This window comes from Gouania willdenowi, chromosome 11 (assembly GCF_900634775.1).
Source record: "Gouania willdenowi chromosome 11, fGouWil2.1, whole genome shotgun sequence".
In the NCBI taxonomy this organism is placed as follows: Eukaryota; Metazoa; Chordata; class Actinopteri; order Blenniiformes; family Gobiesocidae; genus Gouania; species Gouania willdenowi.
In genome coordinates, this window is record NC_041054.1 from 23,503,921 (window position 1) to 23,523,064 (window position 19,144).

At 40.0% G+C, this 19,144-nt stretch overlaps 1 protein-coding gene and 1 long non-coding RNA gene across 2 annotated transcripts in view; one reads left to right on the top strand and one right to left on the bottom strand.

Moving 5' to 3' along the window:
* Positions 1–19,144, top strand: part of kcnk9 (potassium channel, subfamily K, member 9) — a 91,191-nt gene that overhangs the window by 47,371 nt on the left and 24,676 nt on the right. The gene's annotated exons all lie outside the window — the stretch shown is intronic.
* Positions 15,910–17,371, bottom strand: LOC114472395 (uncharacterized). Its single transcript, XR_003675090.1, has 3 exons — positions 17,227–17,371; positions 17,075–17,146; positions 15,910–16,189 (listed from the first exon to the last, which is right to left on the bottom strand). It is a non-coding gene; the product is annotated as an uncharacterized LOC114472395 (long non-coding RNA).

The window sequence follows — 19,144 nt, forward strand, 5'->3', positions numbered from 1 at the left end:
AATCTCAAATATGTTGTTGGAGTTCTTAGAACAAATGGAGATGGGTGAAAAATATCATAATACTGGACCTTTAATGTACATCAGGAGTGTCAAACACATTTTAGTTCAGATGATACATATAGTACAGCTCAGTTAGATCTTAAATTGTTCAGATCAGAATATTTATTGCATTTTTAACTTTAGTGTGCGAGTATTCTAAGGGCAAATGGTAATAACTACATTTCTTAGAATTAAACGGGTGTAAACCACTTGTTTAGAAATACATTGTGATTTAAGTCATGATTAAAGTTTTAAAAAACACTTTTCACTTTAAGGTGAATCATCCTACAATTATCAAATGGAATTCTGACGATGTGTGTTTGGCACGTCTGATGTACAGTATACCAATTTACCCACCACTCACTTTGTTGAGTCATTTGAAGTCATCAGCAGAATGGAATCCATATTTTTGCTTAGCCGGAAATTAAGTGACAGAGCAACAGAGGATCTGACATTTAGCTCACTCATTGCTTGGCTGCTATCTGCTCTCTGATCCACTATGGGCGCTCTAAACTGTGAGTCAGCATCACATGGTATCCAGCTGCCAAACTGTGCAGTGTTCCTGCTCACAGCTCAAGTGCGAGAAAGAGGAACATTACATGGTTTGACATTTTCATCATTTCAGTGACACGCAGTGAGGTGCTTGACTGGTGAGGTGCTGAACAAATTCATGAACCCAATAGAATTTCAATGTCTTTTTTTAATGTCATTTTGTATTTGTAAATAAGCAGCAGTCATTTCCTCGTACTTTTACCATTTTATCCTGTTTTTGCAAGAAGATATTGTTGCATATGTTGTATGTTCTTGCACTGAAATGGCACAAGTTGGAACATAATTTATCATGAGCATTCAGATTCTGATTATATTTAAATTTTGACCTCACTTGGAACATTTATTTGTTTTAATCCATTCCATATGTTTTCAACAATAGCAACAAAAAAAAAAGCAGGAACGTGCATTACAAGGTCCCACGTTGTTTTTTTTACAAGATGTACATGTTTTTTTCAATAATAATCATATCTTTATATGAAGTTTGGAGGTCAAGGGTATTGTTTAGGTCTGCTCACTGCTGGTCTGTCACCTCCAGTACTGAAGCATGAGCCACCACTCCTAGTGCTGAACACATCATGGATGGGCAACTCTATCACAGCAGGGCCACAAAAATGTGATCGTCTGATCCAAGGGCCACATTATCAACATTCATGCAGTATTAAGGATTATGACACATTTGAGCATTAACACAGAAAAAAACAAAGGTTTTGTTGTTTGTTTTTAGTCATTGTGTGGTTTTGGAGTTATTTTGTGTATTTATCTCACATTTTAGAAATTTCTGCTGGCATTTTGTGTATTTTATGAGTCATTATATGTGTTTTTGTTATTTTTTGTGTGGTATATTTACATTTTGTTTATTGTCAATCTGTGCCTTTTCTTTAAAAAACATTTTTCAATATTTTTGTTTTTTTTGGATATTTTATGTTATTTTGTGTAATTGTTGTTGTTTTGTGCCTTTATGTGGTTGTTTTGTGTGTCTGGTGTCCTTTTGTGTGCATTATGAGTCTTTTTTGTCTATTTTTGCAATCCTTTTTTTGTTGTTGCTTCTTGCACTTTTGTTGAAATTCTGTGCACTTTGCTGTTGTTTTGTGTAGCATTTGGAGTAATCTTGTTTATTATGTTGGGCTTCATATTACTTCCAAATTCTTGAATCACATTTAATAAGATTGAAGGCTGCATGTGGTCTCATCTCACTCTTTTTCAATGGATTAATGTGTAAATTTAATGATTTTTTTTTTTTTTTTACCATAAAAATGATTAAATCATACAGAAAATGAATTTATAGAGCAGTCAAGTGAGTGGACAGATTAATTTTTATCTTTTCATTGTAGTATTTACATAACATGATGACCTGAGTACATGTCACTGCATCATTTAGCAAGAGACGGTTTATTATTAAATTGAAACATCAGCAGTTTTTTTTTTAAATATTAAACTTCTGATTAAACAAAACATATCCTACAAAAACAGAGAATAACAGATACCATTATCTGATTCTTATTCATACTGCTGCAAAATTCCAAAAGAAAGTTCTCCAACTGGCAAAAGATTCTCAATAAACAATATAAGCAATAAATAAAACATAACATTTAAAGGGGACATATCATGGTTTTAAATCCTTCCTTTTTAGATATAAATCATTACAGTTGTGGTCTATATAAAGTGGAACTGCACTGCTTGGGTCTGAATTCCTCATATATAGCTCCACCCATTTTCTACCCTTTTCTGATGTGCTTCTAAGAGCAACTCGTTTTGGTGCGGTCTCTTTAAATGCAAATGAGACACTTCATACCCCGCCCCCTCTCGGTTCAACTCCACCCTGCTCGGCCATTTTTGTAGTTTGATAGAAGAGATAAGGTTATGTAGCGGCGCATAAACTTTTATTCAGAGGTTATTTACAAAATGTCAACAACCGAAGACTTGTCCATCCAGCCTACATGTTCCAGCCAGAGTCTGACCCGGCAGAGCGAGATGAAAATGAAGATGATGAACCTGCAGAACCCTAACAAGTGAGCTAACACAAGCACCGAGCTAACGCTAGCGCCAAGCTAACGTCACAAAATGCATTTTAATACAGTCTTTTCAAAGACAAAAAACGGCAAAATGAAATGACTAATGAAAACTTTAGACTTAAATTAAATCACGTAGGCCATATCATCAAGGATCTAAAACGAGCACACAGCGCTAACATATGAAGTCTGAAGACGGTGCAACTGCTAATGCTAACAAAACAATGACAGGGACGTCTTATCATCACACTTTTTAGCGTTATTTACAGCTCTGTTCGTCGTCTCCAAAGATAGATGGAATTGAACCCTCAATCAGACAAAGTCTTTCGGCAAATCCTTCTTTATATTGGCGGAGGTTGCTGAAGCAGTCATCCTTGAAGTGCTTCGCGCGCACAAAAATGACCTTACCCACAGATGTGGGTACATTTCCGTGAAAAATAAAACTCAACCAGGCACTTTGAAAAGGTTCTGATGCTGGGAGACGTAATGAAGCGTGTGGGTTACTACATCCAGCAACCGAACATTTTGACTTATCCTCTCGTAACTTCTACATCCTTGAGCTTGGACTACAAAATAAAAGCGAGAAATAAAAATGGCGGATTGCTCGAAGTGTTTGGCCTGGAGTCGATGTCCTAATTTGGCAGTTCCGCTGCAAATACTGTGACGTTATTGTTCAAAAAACGTAATAGAGAATAGAAAAATCGAAACAGATTGAAAAATATGACCAAAACAGAATATGAAGATATCTACGGAGAACCTGAAGAGACTAATTTGATTTTTTCTGTACTTCTAAACACTCTAAATATACAACAAAATGCATTTAAGGGCTAAAAAAAGTAGATTTGTCCCCTTTAAAGCTGGAATATGTGAGCTTGGTATGGAAACAACCACGATCCCCCCTCCCCTTTCTGTTTCGAACATAAATTACTTGCTGTTGTCGTACACAGGCATCCTTGTGAACGTGCACGTATGTTATATGAATTCAGAGCTAATACGAGAAGGTGCAGAGCTCCAGTGTCTTATCTTAATGAAGAATTACAGTATTCTGAAAGGTTGTTATGTATTGCCGACCAAATGTCGCCAAAGAAAACTTACATACTTCAGCTTTAATAGCAAAAAAAAACACTACACGTATAATAAAGCATTAATCCCATCTGATACCTTTTTTTTTTTTAAATTTCCTCCTTTTAGGAAATGTACTTTTCAATGTTGAACAAAGTAAAACATTAATAGTTTGTAGACCTGCTCACATATTTTCTTTGTGTAGGAAAATAATTTTTCCACATACAGGTATATAGATGTGATTATCACACACCTGTTTGCATTTTTCACATTTTCAATTATTCAGTCTTGAAGTTCTTCCTTGATCACCCTTTTTGGTTTAGTTCATGTATATACCGTAGTTGGTTAAACTCCAGGAACTATTACCTTTTCATTTTGCTGTGTTATGTTCAGTACACATTTTTTGTGCATGTCATTGATCTTTGTATACAACTGTATATTGTATTCGCCTTTGACTAGAAGGTTTATTATTACTAGTTAAGCAGCTGGTACATTTAGTTGTTAGTTATAAAGATTTGGGGTCAGGGTTAGGTTATAGAGACGAAAACCACCTTCGGACCAGCAAAAAAAGGATGTTTTTGGCTCATAACTTCCTTTCTCTGAAAATATTCTTTACATGTGCACTAAGGTACAAAATACCTCCACTAATGAGCCAATCTTTTGATATAAGAAGCATTATGGTGGCACTTATTGTCTAGGAGCTAGCCTCAAAAAACTCCAAAATGGGGGCACAAATTTTAATAATGGCTTGGATTTGTATAGCACTTTTTTCGAGGAGACTCAAAACGCGTACAGAGACCATTATCCATTCACACCAGTCATACCAGTAGTGGTAAGCTACAATGTAGCCACAGCTGCCCTGGGGAAGACCAACAGAAGCGTGGCCACCACCAACATTAATGCACAATTCATACAAGACAATGTGGGTAAAGTGCTTTGCCCAAGGACGCAACAACAATGACTTGGCTAGTGCGGGATTCGAACCTTCAACCTTTCGGTTATTGGACAACCCACTCTACCACTGATACACAGTCACCCAATTTTGCTTGTACTAAGCTAATAAGTTTTTTTTCTTGGTAGAGAATTAGATTTTGTCCACACGCACCCCCAGTAAATCATATACAGGCTATCCAACGCACTGGGAATGGCCTTAACGTTCCTGAGATATGGCATACCTACATTTCAATCTTGAAATGTTCAAAGTGCTGTAACTTTCCACAGTCTTTCAGAAGTGAGCGCCTAGCGGCCAATATATCAGCGACTAATGTATGTCGACCACTAAACATAAAAATACAGATAGTACTGCATCTGTAGTTCTGCTGTGTTGCCGGCCTTGTGCCATCCTCCCAAAGTCATGGAGCCTTCAGATGATGACCTTGTCAGCATTGTGTACTTTCAAAAGGCCATTTGTGAGGTCTTGGCACAACAATAGTGCATCGATCTTAGCTGGATCAACATTGCCACTGCACTTGGCCCCCAGGTTTGGGAATTTAAATGTCTTTCCAAAGTCAAAGGGCTGTAGTGTGGTGTCATGTGACCAACCTGCTGAAGAATCAAGAAAAGACACAGGACCAGGGATCTGAAGGGGTTTTACTAAAGAACAATAAGATGGCCTTCTTCTTGGAAACTTTGCATTCAGACACAGATAATGAAGCTGTTGAAATGTATTTAGCAGTTGTCACAATTTCACATGAATAGTTGTTCAACGATTAAAATATTTTCTTAATTGACTTTATTTAAATGGGCTATCAAAATAATAGTGTGTGAGGTCCAGGGTTGACATCAGCCTGCCTAAATGAAAAACATGGCGGACATCTTGTATATTTTAGTGGCAAATTGCCCTATTTCAAAATAGATTGTGGCTTTAGAATTGTTTTGATAACATTTCTAGTGACAAACCTACCCTTAACTTTCATACTATGGAATCAGTTTATATGAAGTGATCTTGAATTAAAAAGTGTATCTGGAGAAAATCGCCTACCCTAGCTTTAAGCCTTCACTTAAAAACAATGACTATTTTCAGATTAATAAATTAAGAAAAAAATTGATAGACAGGCACTAAACAAGATTTTTTTTCATTTTTTAAATGAGCTATATTTTAAAGATATTTAACCTATTTCTGTTAAAAAATTATTTTTATTTGTCATGTGCATGAACGTGATTAAATAACATCTCCAAGTTCCACGTTAAGCCCTTAAAGAATACAGTAAATAGAATAAATAATAATAGTATAAATGAATGAAAACAGAAAAACAAATGAAAATAGGAAAACACTATACATCCATTAATCCATTTTCTGACACGGTTGTACCTTTTTTCAGGGTCGCGGGGGTCTGCTGGTGCCTATCTTTAGCTCTTATTGGGCGGTATTTAGGGTACACCCTGTACAGTGGCGGCTGCTGGTCTTTCATGCAGGGGAAGCTCATTCACCCACTGAACCCCACCCCCCCCACCCGATCACCACCTCCACCAGCTTGATATCTGCTGCACTGTATATATATATTTATATTTATCCTATTTATCCTTTATTCTCTATCTATCCTTTATTTATCCCTCATCCTTTATATTTATCATTATTATTATTATTGTTGCTGGGTTGTTCTTTGTTGTTTTGTTTTTATTTCTTTTTGTTGTTTGTTTTGTGCACCAACCACCAAGTCAAATTCCTTGTACTGTCCTTAAAACTGTACAAGGCAAATAAAACATTTCTGATTCTGATTCTGATTCTGATTTTCTGCCTACTTCAGAAAATGTATCTGTTTATTTTGTTGTCCACAACTATTTGTAGATTATCACACATGCACGCGCGCGCACACGCACGCACGCATGCGCGTAGCTGCTGCGCGCTGGAGTGTGAGTGTTTGGTCAAAAGTCTCACAACACAAGCAGTAACAGTCTCCACAAACACCAAAAACAGACACTAGGTTTGTCAGAAGTTGATTCGCTATGAGAGGATCAGCAAAGTCTCCGTGTCAACACAGAGCAACAGACTGAAATATTTGAAAAACCCGCCTGTGTGCTTACAACGTCATACTCTCTGATTGGCTCATTTCGCTGTCAATCAAAATTGAATTAGCCTGAGACAGATCATCCAATCATCATCCATTATTCCAGCGTCCGGAACAGACAGATCCAGCCCACTGCTCCATAGACCTCCTGTGAAGCCCGGCGTCCGATGGGCGGGACTAAGTGCGTCATAACCGAGCATTTATCCAATGAGCGTCTAGTTTGACTGCAGTGGATCAACCCCTAAATCCTCTCCCATTGAAGTCAATTGAAGCTGAACTTCACCACTGTTTATTAACACTGTGACGCTGCGGTAATGAATGAAGAACGTCACGCTGTCACTGTCAGTTTCCTGTTATAAGAAGCTGATTCTGAACTAAACATACATGTGTTCTGTCATATATTTAGTCAATGAAATGTACACACAACACTACATATTTGACCACTGATTTTAGGGGAAGCTGAGGTTCCCTTGTAGTCTTAAAGCATCCGCCACTGACCCTGTACAGGACGCCAGTCTAGAAAAACACCACTAATACAAAAAAATATATACAAAAACTAGAGCACTCAGAGTGCAGACCTGCACCAAGTACAGCATGAGTACCGAGCGGGACATACACACAATGCACTTCCCTACCTCTACTACATTACCCATAAGCCACCGCTCTAATTATATATGTAGCGCCCTCTAGCTTTACCTACTTGATAACAGCTATGATCGACAACGCTAACATTCAACTAGGTTCGTGAATGGATATCTTTAGTTTCCTGATCAAATAACAAGGACGAATGGACGTGAAGATGAACAATGACAATCTTTATTGCCTCATCGCTACCATGTGGCGATTCAAATGAATATCCCAAAATAAAAATATAAGTGTACAAAATAGAACTCTTCCAATGTACCAAAATACAAAATAAATTCAATAAACGAACTTCAAATAAAAATGTCCTTTTGTGAAATCCTCCAAGTTATTCCCTTAGATTCACTTCTCCTTTATGGAAAAGACAGATGTTCTTGAATTGTTGGGTGCACCCTATTTAACACTACCCGGGTAGTTTTATTGTGTTGAGTCTTATCTGTTCCTGAATGAATGGATTGAGTCGATGATCCCGATGTCCACTGAGGGCGGCCCCACGGCTGGCCACACCGTGATTCCGGTCCGTCCACAGTCTATCGTCTCTTGGGTTGGCTCGCCACTGAACCCGAAAGGATTCAGGTTCTGGTTCTGAATGGTCCAATCCTAGTCAAAGTAAAACCAATCTACACATATAGTGCAGAAAGAATACATTACTATCTTCTCTATCAGTTCATCATCAGACCTCATAACTTGTATCCATCACTCAAAGTATCTTTTCCAGTATAACCAATTATTCAGGTTATCAAGTACTCCAATCCTTGTGAAATAGATTGACATGCATCTCAACAAAAGTATTTTATTATTATAACAATTTATTAATCCTAATTTCCCTAATGGCAATTATTAGTTTAAATAAACAATGAAGTCGTTCCCTTTTTTCTTAAACAATTTATCTTCTAAACTGCTTTTACATTTAACTCAGTCCTTTTTTCTTTTAAATACCATTTATCTTTTAAACAACATTTAACTTTTTAAACAGCTTTTTCATATAACTCCTTCTTTTTTTTTAAATATAAATATTTTAATCTAATTACCCTGTTAAAACATATTAACTATTAACTCTTCATTAAATATAGGCATTTTAACAATAAAAATGAAATAAATCAAACTGCATCTTTATCAAACATCACAGTGAATGAATACTCATTTAACAAAATTATTTAAATACAACATAAATGGGTATAATGCACCTAATGCTGCACCACACTCACTACTGTGCTGCTATATTATCTAGCTGGAATAGCTGCAGCATTAGCACTCATTAAATAGCATAGGAAATGATAGCTGTTAGCATAGAGGCTAACACTATTAGCGATCTTTTTGAGGACATTACAACTAAATTACAGTGATACAGTCCGTTCCCTAGTAATGCTAAACATCAGGCATCAGTACCATAACTCCGATTGGTTTTAAGGAAAGTGTGTAAACAAGGTATTGTGTAGTCAACTAACTTCCACAAGCTAACATGGAGGATTAGCTTATTAGCAACATAGACTAGGCCTTGCTTACCGGAGCTCACAGCGAGAGGGCCGACAAGACACATGCAGCGCCTCCCGTTCACTCTAACACAAGAATCAGTGCCTGTATAAACAACAACCTGTTAATAATCAATATAGGAATATTAATCATGGGTTTATGACTTTTATATCCTATCTACGTACGGGGTATCCTTAGCTTGTGTGGGTGCGGCCGTCAGGTATAACGTCTCAACCGGAAAAGGAAGAAACCACAGAGTGCACACTAACATAAACACAGAGTAGGTGCGCCACCTTCTGTTCGGCGGCAAGACTACACCTCTAACCACACAGATTTATAACCCTATTATTCATGTGGGTTACACCCTCCCCTCTTGAATCTGCATGAGTCTCTTCATGCTGTAATGTAGCTCATAGGGGAATTATCATAGTCACTGATTGTGTCAAGAGCTTCGTTAAAGCTTTTAAAGAGACTTTGTGCAAAGGAGATTAAAGGTTTTCCTAACTGAATGTAGTGAAGGCGGTCAGGGGGTTGTCGTGGCCTCTCTGACTTTCGTGCAGAGTCACTTGTGTCTTCATTCGCAGGCTCCTCCAAATCACCAGAGGATTGATCATTTCCTTCATCAGCAAAAGCTGGATTTTTATTTGACTTATCCATTTCATTCTCATTTTTCTCAATCTCATCTTCATTTCTCATGTCCAGTTGATTTATGTCTTTGTCTGCAGAGGACTGCTCACCCATGACTTCAGGCTCCTCACTTTCAACCATCTCAGAAGGTGTTCCAATGGTTTCAACAGGAAGACTGGTCTCATTAAGTTCATCCTGAGGACTGGAGGCTGAGGGGTTTGTTGGCATGAACGGCAAGCATTTATCCTCCGCTGCTCGATTTACACTGATGTGTTGTCTCTTGGGAACTTCGCACACCTGGACAAATCTTTTCTCAGGAATTTCAGATGATTGAATAGGATAGATAGGTGTATCGTCCTCAGACTCTGAGTGCACCTCTGAGAGCTGAGGGTGACTTTGTCTGGTTCTCGGTCTGCTGATTTTGGGTGTAGCTGGTTCAGTTTCCTCCACCTCGGTCAGGTCACCACAAGGGAGTAAGAGATCCCTATGTAAAGTTCGAGCGGGTCCGTCCCCACTGATGGGCTGTACTTTATACACAGGTAAGTCTCCCATTCTTTGTAGAACTTTGTACACAGTTGACTCCCACTTATCTGCAAGCTTGTGTTTATTCCGCAGCCGTAGGTTCTTCACTAAAACTGGGTCACCTTGTTCTAGTGTTGACTCTCTTACGGTTTTGTCAAAACGGCGTTTGTTTCGATCAGCAACTTTTTGTGAATTCTTGGTGGCAATCTCATAACTCTCCTCTAGGCGTGCTTTCAAATTCTTGACATACTGGGAGTGGGATTTAGGAGAGCCATCTTTTACAGGTAAGCAGAATGCAATGTCCACTGGCAACCGTGGCTGGCGCCCAAACATTAGCTCATATGGGCTGAACCCTGTGACATCGTTTTTGGTGCAGTTATAAGCATGAGTTAGCGGTTTCACATAATCTCGCCAGTGACTTTTTTCTTTGCCCTTTAAGGTTCCCAACATGCCTAAAAGTGTTCGGTTAAACCGCTCTACAGGGTTTCCTCTTGGGTGATAGGGACTTGTGCGCACTTTAGTGATGCCTACCAGGGTGCAGAGTTCCTTGATGAGTTGAGACTCAAAATCTCTGCCCTGATCACTTAGCAGCCGTTCTGGAAACCCGTAATGCACCAAGAACTGTTCCCAAAGAGTCTTTGCAACTGTAGTAGCCTTCTGATCTTTTGTTGGTATGGCAACCGCATACTTAGTAAAATGATCAGTTATGACCAAGATGTCTTTAGTGTTGTGACTATCAGGTTCTAGAGATAAATAATCCATGCACACTAGCTCCATGGGACGTGTTGTTTGGATATTCACCAAGGGTGCCGATTTTTCTGGTTGTGTCTTCCTTCTGACACAACGTCCACATGACTTAAGCTTTTTCTCTACATCTCCAGCCATCTTCGGCCAGTAAAACCTTGCTCTAACCAAGTCCAGTGTTCTTTCTAAACCCATGTGCCCCATATCTTCATGTAGGCATGTGAGAATGGTGGGCCTAAGAGACTTGGGGGCAACGAACTGGTAACTCACGTTTTCTCCTGACCAACGAATTCTGTAGAGTATACCATCCTTCATCTCCAACCTTTTCCACTCCTTGAACATCAGCCTGAGCTCATCAGAGTCAGAGGCAAGGTTGGGTTTGACTTCACCTCCCGCTTCCAAGATATTGATGACCCGTCCAATGGCGGGGTCAGCCTTTTGATGTTGTTGGAGTTCTGCTGGGCTCCAAGTTGGTATGGTAGAACACCCGAGGACTTCCTCGCCGCCATAGATATCCGGTACTGCTTCAGGATGAATGGCAAGAGATTCCACTATGGTGATTGAAGATGGATTGTCGTCATCTTTTCCTGAGAGATGGCGTTGACACAAAGCAGTAACTGTGTCTGCTGGTATGTCTTGTTGATTAGGAGACGAAGAGAGATGATGAGAGGTGAACTGTTTGATTCGCGCTCTCTCCTCAAGGGAAGCTTGGTCATCGGCCAGAGTTTCATGAGGTCGACGGGAAAGGCCGTCTGCATCTTGGTTGCTTCTTCCAGCACGATACTTGATATTGAAATCGAAGGTGGAAAGAGCAGCCAACCACCGATAACTGGCAGCGTCAAGCTTAGCTGACTTCAAGACATAAGTCAATGGGTTGTTATCGGTAATGACCGTGAATGTGTTTCCATATAGATAGTCTTGGAATTTCTCTACAATGGACCACTTCATGGCTAGAAACTCCAGCTTGTGGGCTGGGTATCGCTTTTCACTGGATGAAAGCCCTCTGCTAGCGTAGGCAATCACACGCATTTCACCATCCTGCTCCTGGTACAGGGCAGCCCCTAGACCAGTAGTACTCGCATCGGTGTGGAGGATGTACGGTGATTTCGGGTCAGCAAAACCAAGTACAGGTGCAGAGGTAAGTTTTTCAATGATGACGTCAAAAGCTTTTTGACACTCATGGGTCCACCGTTCTTTAAAGGGTTCTTTGGGGTTGAAGTACCCCCCAGGATAAGATGTTTTTTGGCCCTTCTTGTAGGGTGGGTAGCCGCTGGTGAGGTCATTCAGAGGTCTGACTATCCTTGAATAGTCTTGAACAAAACGACGGTAGTACCCGGCAAAACCCAAAAATGACTTCAGCTCACCAAGGGTTTGAGGTCTGGGCCAAGTGCGGAGAGCACTAACTTTGTCAGGATCGGTCTCTACCCCTCTACTTGAGACAATGTGGCCCAAATACCGCACTGAGCTTTTGAAGAAGTGGCATTTTTTTGGGGAAAGTTTCAGGCCATTTTCTCTCAGTTGCTGGAGGACATGCTTAAGCCTAATTTCATGTTCTTCTAATGTCTTTGAAAACACAATGATGTCGTCTAAGAACACTAGTACTTCCTTCAGATTGATGCTGCCCATGACTCTCTCCATTAATCGCTGGAAAGTACCAGGGGCGTTGGTAATACCCTGGGGCATGCGATTAAATTCGTAAAACCCCAAGGGGCATACAAAGGCGGTTTTAGGCTTATCACACTCCTCCATCTCAATCTGGTAATATCCAGACTTTAAATCCATGACCGAGAACCATCTGGATCCAGAAAGAGCTGAGAAAGCTTCTTCGAGGTTTGGAAGTGCATAGGCGTCTCTGATTGTCAGTGCATTTAACTTCCGGTAATCTATACAAAGACGGACCTCTCCATTTTTTTTACGAACCACCACAATTGGTGACGCATAAGGGGATTCTGATTCTCGGATCACACCTGCATCAAGGAGCGTCTGCAGATGTTTCCTCACAGCCTCGTAATCATTTGGATGGATTGGGCGGGACCTTTGCTTGAATGGGGTTCCGTCTTTTAGATTGATATGATGCTTTACTTTAGTGGCATGTCCAAAATCTAAGTCATTGGCGGCGAAAACATCACCATACTGATTTAAGCTCTTTGTTATTCTATCTTTCCACTCGTTTGGGAGAGGGGAATCGCCAAAGTCAAATTTAGGATTGGGCATGTCAGGTCCATTGACTGGTTGAGGGATGACAGAACAACATTTCACTTTGTCAGTTCTTTTGTTTGGGCCTGGTGAATGGTCGTAAATCTTGTCGGGAGTATGGAGCTCAGCGATGACACAATTTGAGGGGAGTGTGACGTTATGATCATTTTCATTTCTCACCCACACAGACAATTTGTGAGGGCGCTGTTTGGTTAGGGTGATGAGGCAGCACTCTACAAATACTCCACCAGGTAAGGCAGAGGAGTCAGGTTGTTCAACGATTGCATGCTCGCTGGTGGTGTTAGCTCGGGCATAGCTTTCAAGGCAGACTCTCTCGTGGGCAGGTATCATTTGCTGCATTTTGCCTTTTAGGGTAGCTAACCCTACTTTTCCTGTAGAATTTGTTTTGTTCCTGAGCTTGAGTACACGAATGATCTGCCGGTAGCCATAAGCAGAGGACAACTCGTTTGGGTTTTTGTCACTGCAGTATTCCTCATACATGATATCGAGTGCATTTGTCCCAATTAGTACAGGTAGGTTGCAGTTACTGCGCCGGTCTGGGACCACTAAGGCCAAGGCAGAAACTTCGGGCTCAGTCTCGATGAATTCTTTTGGAAATTTGAGAGTGAGGGGGACATAACCTAAGTATGGAACGTTCTGGCCGTTGGCACCTTCAACATCCAAACTATCAAGTGATTGTATGGGATGCTCTGACAGATGGTTGTTGTAGAAAGATTGAGTTACTGTGGTCACTTGGGACCCAGAGTCAAGGAGACATGTAGCGTTGACTCCTGACACACCAACATTGACTGTACATTTCTGTCCTACAAGTTTCTTATGTAGCTGAATTTGGTGATCTACATTGTGGGATTGAATCAATGCTTTAGTCTTGGTTTTGGTTCTGGGACGTTCATTTCTAGCTCCAGTTCCTGGCAGTCCCTCCACAGGAACTGCATTCAGTTTAAACTCTCCTCCCAAGCTGCTTGTCTTTGTTTCAACTCTTTCCGTTTCTTTTCAACTAGCTCAGGGTTTGCTTCATTGCTGCAGGAAGGTACAATGTGGCCATCCTCCCCACACTTGAAACAGTACCATGGTCGGGGCTTCTTTGTGAATCTCGCCTCGGTGGAGGATGGGGTATTCTCTACAGTGGGCACTTTAGGGTTTGCATTTGTTTTCTTGCTTGGTTTTGCAGACACCTGGCTTGAACGTAGGGAGGCTTTAAGAGAAGCTATTTGGGCTTGTAGCTGAGCCATTTGCTTTCCTAGTTTTTGTGTGTCATAAGAGGCAGGTGTTGCTGCGTCGATGTCAGGGGCATGTTCTTCTACTGAGAGTGAATTTGACTGGGCTTTTGTTTTGGTAATCCCAAAGTGCTGCTTCATTCGGCTTGACTTGGCAGCTTGCCTATCTTCCTCGGAGCGTACCAAAAGGAGTAATTCAGAAAAGGGGGGTGGGTCATTTTTCTTCTGTTCAAGCTGGAGGCTGGTAATTAAGCCATTGTTCCAACAGCCTCTGCAGAATTGCTTAAGCAGCTGGCGATCCGAATCCTGAGCACCCAAACCACCTCGTTTGATAACTTTACTCAGGGTTGTCTGCAAGCGTTGCAAATATCCAGAAGGCTTTTCACCAGAGTCTTGGTTCATGTGTAGGAATTTTGCAAAGAGTTCATCTCCATCATCAATGATACCATACGCAGAGTCGAGAAGAGCAAGATATTCATGTGGAGGAGAGTTGGGCCCAAGATGCTTGACTATGGTGGTAGCAGGAGGAAGAAGGCCTTCCACCATTTTCCTGGTTGTATGTTTGTCAGACATGGAAGGATCTGCAAGGTAGAACTCAACATTGCTGCGCCATGTCTCATAATCAGTCTCTGAAGGTGGACATGGAATCTTCCCTGAGAAGGGTCTGAGTCTGGTATTGCCATGATAGTGAGAGGGCAGACTGCTATTCTTAATTACATGCTCAACCACTACTTTCTGCACCTCTGGGGTTGTGAGATGTTCAGAAGGTAAGTACAGGGTTGGTTTCCTCTGCATGGTTGACGCCTCGGCACCTATGTCAAGTAAGGGTGAGCCACGTTCATGGGGGTGAATCAAGTCTGTAACTATTTTCAGGGGACTTGGATTAACTGCTGTGTCAGCCGCGTGTGGAGCAATTGTATGCTGAGATACCTGACTTTTTGATGTGTCAGGTTCGGTCATCTTAGGTTGGGTAGAGGCTTGAATTCTAGCTAGCTCATCTAGCAAAATCTTCTCAAAATCCGCCCCACTTAGTTTAGCAACACTCTTTAGTTCGTTTAAGTAAGTCTGAGTTAAAGTGGAACCTCTATCAGCAGTGTACAGTTCAGACAGAAGTTGTATGTGGTAAACAATATCTGGATTACTGGAAGGTCTGTCGCAAGGTAGGCTATCCTGGATATACTCAATAGCTTCACCTGATTGATATTCCACTATGACAGTGTCTTTAAACTTAGCCTCAGGGCTGGTAACCGGAATTACTCTTCGAATTTTACCATACTGTTCCAAATGCTCGAGGATTTCAACATCCGCTTCCTGGCTACCCATGCCACTTACTAAAAGAGAACTGGGCACTTTAACATTTTCAGATGTAATCGTATCCATGTTTGGATGATACCAGTGCACACAGATGAAGTGCAATAAAATTGTCCACCGTTCAGCCTTCACGTCACGAAGAATTTAAACCACTCTCCTGGCTGGCTCGCCAAGGTTTATGTAGCGCCCTCTAGCTTTACCTACTTGATAACAGCTATGATCGACAACGCTAACATTCAACTAGGTTCGTGAATGGATATCTTTAGTTTCCTGATCAAATAACAAGGACGAATGGACGTGAAGATGAACAATGACAATCTTTATTGCCTCATCGCTACCATGTGGCGATTCAAATGAATATCCCAAAATAAAAATATAAGTGTACAAAATAGAACTCTTCCAATGTACCAAAATACAAAATAAATTCAATAAACGAACTTCAAATAAAAATGTCCTTTTATGAAATCCTCCAAGTTATTCCCTTAGATTCACTTCTCCTTTATGGAAAAGACAGATGTTCTTGAATTGTTGGGTGCACCCTATTTAACACTACCCGGGTAGTTTTATTGTGTTGAGTCTTATCTGTTCCTGAATGAATGGATTGAGTCGATGATCCCGATGTCCACTGAGGGCGGCCCCACGGCTGGCCACACCGTGATTCCGGTCCGTCCACAGTCTATCGTCTCTTGGGTTGGCTCGCCACTGAACCCGAAAGGATTCAGGTTCTGGTTCTGAATGGTCCAATCCTAGTCAAAGTAAAACCAATCTACACATATAGTGCAGAAAGAATACATTACTATCTTCTCTATCAGTTCATCATCAGACCTCATAACTTGTATCCATCACTCAAAGTATCTTTTCCAGTATAACCAATTATTCAGGTTATCAAGTACTCCAATCCTTGTGAAATAGATTGACATGCATCTCAACAAAAGTATTTTATTATTATAACAATTTATTAATCCTAATTTCCCTAATGGCAATTATTAGTTTAAATAAACAATGAAGTCGTTCCCTTTTTTCTTAAACAATTTATCTTCTAAACTGCTTTTACATTTAACTCAGTCCTTTTTTCTTTTAAATACCATTTATCTTTTAAACAACATTTAACTTTTTAAACAGCTTTTTCATATAACTCCTTCTTTTTTTTTAAATATAAATATTTTAATCTAATTACCCTGTTAAAACATATTAACTATTAACTCTTCATTAAATATAGGCATTTTAACAATAAAAATGAAATAAATCAAACTGCATCTTTATCAAACATCACAGTGAATGAATACTCATTTAACAAAATTATTTAATACAACATAAATGGGTATAATGCACCTAATGCTGCACCACACTCACTACTGTGCTGCTATATTATCTAGCTGGAATAGCTGCAGCATTAGCACTCATTAAATAGCATAGGAAATGATAGCTGTTAGCATAGAGGCTAACACTATTAGCGATCTTTTTGAGGACATTACAACTAAATTACAGTGATACAGTCCGTTCCCTAGTAATGCTAAACATCAGGCATCAGTACCATAACTCCGATTGGTTTTAAGGAAAGTGTGTAAACAAGGTATTGTGTAGTCAACTAACTTCCACAAGCTAACATGGAGGATTAGCTTATTAGCAACATAGACTAGGCCTTGCTTACCGGAGCTCACAGCGAGAGGGCCGACAAGACACATGCAGCGCCTCCCGTTCACTCTAACACAAGAATCAGTGCCTGTATAAACAACAACCTGTTAATAATCAATATAGGAATATTAATCATGGGTTTATGACTTTTATATCCTATCTACGTACGGGGTATCCTTAGCTTGTGTGGGTGCGGCCGTCAGGTATAACGTCTCAACCGGAAAAGGAAGAAACCACAGAGTGCACACTAACATAAACACAGAGTAGGTGCGCCACCTTCTGTTCGGCGGCAAGACTACACCTCTAACCACACAGATTTATAACCCTATTATTCATGTGGGTTACATATATATATATATATTTTCTGAAGAAAATACAAGTGAGGATGCAGGTGCTGGCCCGTGTCGCATTAGCTATCAGCTTAGAGTTAGCTCAGCGTTAACAATAACCTAGCAATCGCATTAGCCTAGCGTTAGCATTAGCCTCACGTTAGCATATATATTTTTTTGTTTTGCCAGAACATCACCAAAATGTAATCATCTGTTCCTTGTCCCATTTATCAATTTTCCTGAAAATTTCATCCAAATCCGTTCATGACTTTCAAGTTATCTTGCTAACAGACAGACACAGATAAACGCAGGGTAAAACATAACCTTCCACTCTGCGCATCTTACGTTCTACGCCTCATATGTAAAATACTTACAATATACAGTAGCTTGTGGACAAATGTTGCTATTAGACATTTTGCTGTGAGACTGGGTTGTTATACATCTACTGTTATTTTACTCCAGCAGGACCTGGACAATCCCTTTCTCTTTGTAGAAGCCGACACAGTAATTCACTCCTACGTGGGTTGTATCACAATCACTTTATTCCATCTGTGGCGACTTGAGTGTGTGGGAGTGTGTGATCACCTGTAGGAGTTATTACCATCGAACAGCAGCATAAAATCTGTGTCAGTGGCTTGGTTTCAGTGTGTGAGCCATTATTGCATTTGATACACAAGAAGTGTTTCTGATGCTAAATGTAGAGCCCTGGAGGTTGGACAACCAATACAGTGTGACAGCACTGTGACTGTAGAACTACATATAGAGAACAAATAATCCATAGCAGTTCTGCCTGAATACCTGATAGTAAAAAACACAAAACATAAACAAGGACATGTATGTTCTGTAATTATACTATGAATTTGTTGATGTACAGTAACACAAATAAATAATTCACTAAAATATTTAGGTACTCTGGACAACGTTCTGGAGAACTGAAACTTGAAAGATGCTGCTGCTTTGATCTAACTAAATTGTTGCACAACAATGCAGTTCCTTAGTGCAGTAGATTCCCCTTTCTCTCATTTCTGAATCCAAGTACCCCCTTTGTCCGACTACAACATTAGAAAATTATATCCATCCATCGGTCGTTTTTGGTGTCATTTTGTTGTTGTTTGTTCTTTTTATCATTCAGTTTTTTTCTCTTATTTTGTGTGTTTTTGTTGTCTTTGTTGTTGTGTGTATTTGAGAAACACTGCACTAAACAATATCATCAGTCCCCATCTAAGATATTTTTACACTTATGTCTCTATGTCTTGCGCACCTGGCCTACCTTTTAATCAGTGACGTGCCTTGACCACTAGGGTTGGGTAGGAACTTTGTAAATCGAGACCACCAATGACAATTTTATATGTTTCTGCTGGCAAGTGTTAATTCAATTCAAATCAGCTTTATTTGTATAAAGCAATTTCCAAGAAAGTCATTTTTATACGCTTATCAAAATATAAAATTCATAATAAGAAAGAAAAAAAAAACCCAACAAGATCCACATGAACAAGTATTTAGCCATCTAACAAAATCAACATTGTAAAACACCATTAAAGAAACATAAACAATTGTTTAATATAGCCTCCATACTCCCAACAAGATATATCTCATGACACGGCAGCGCATCCATTGTTTGTGTGAAACACAGAAACACGGAGAAAAAGACAACAACAACAACTCAGAACAGCCTTAGTGAGGAGCATCCACAAAGCCAATCCTTCCTTTTGTACCATTCACTGTGAAAAGTATGAAACGTTTTCTGACCTTACCTT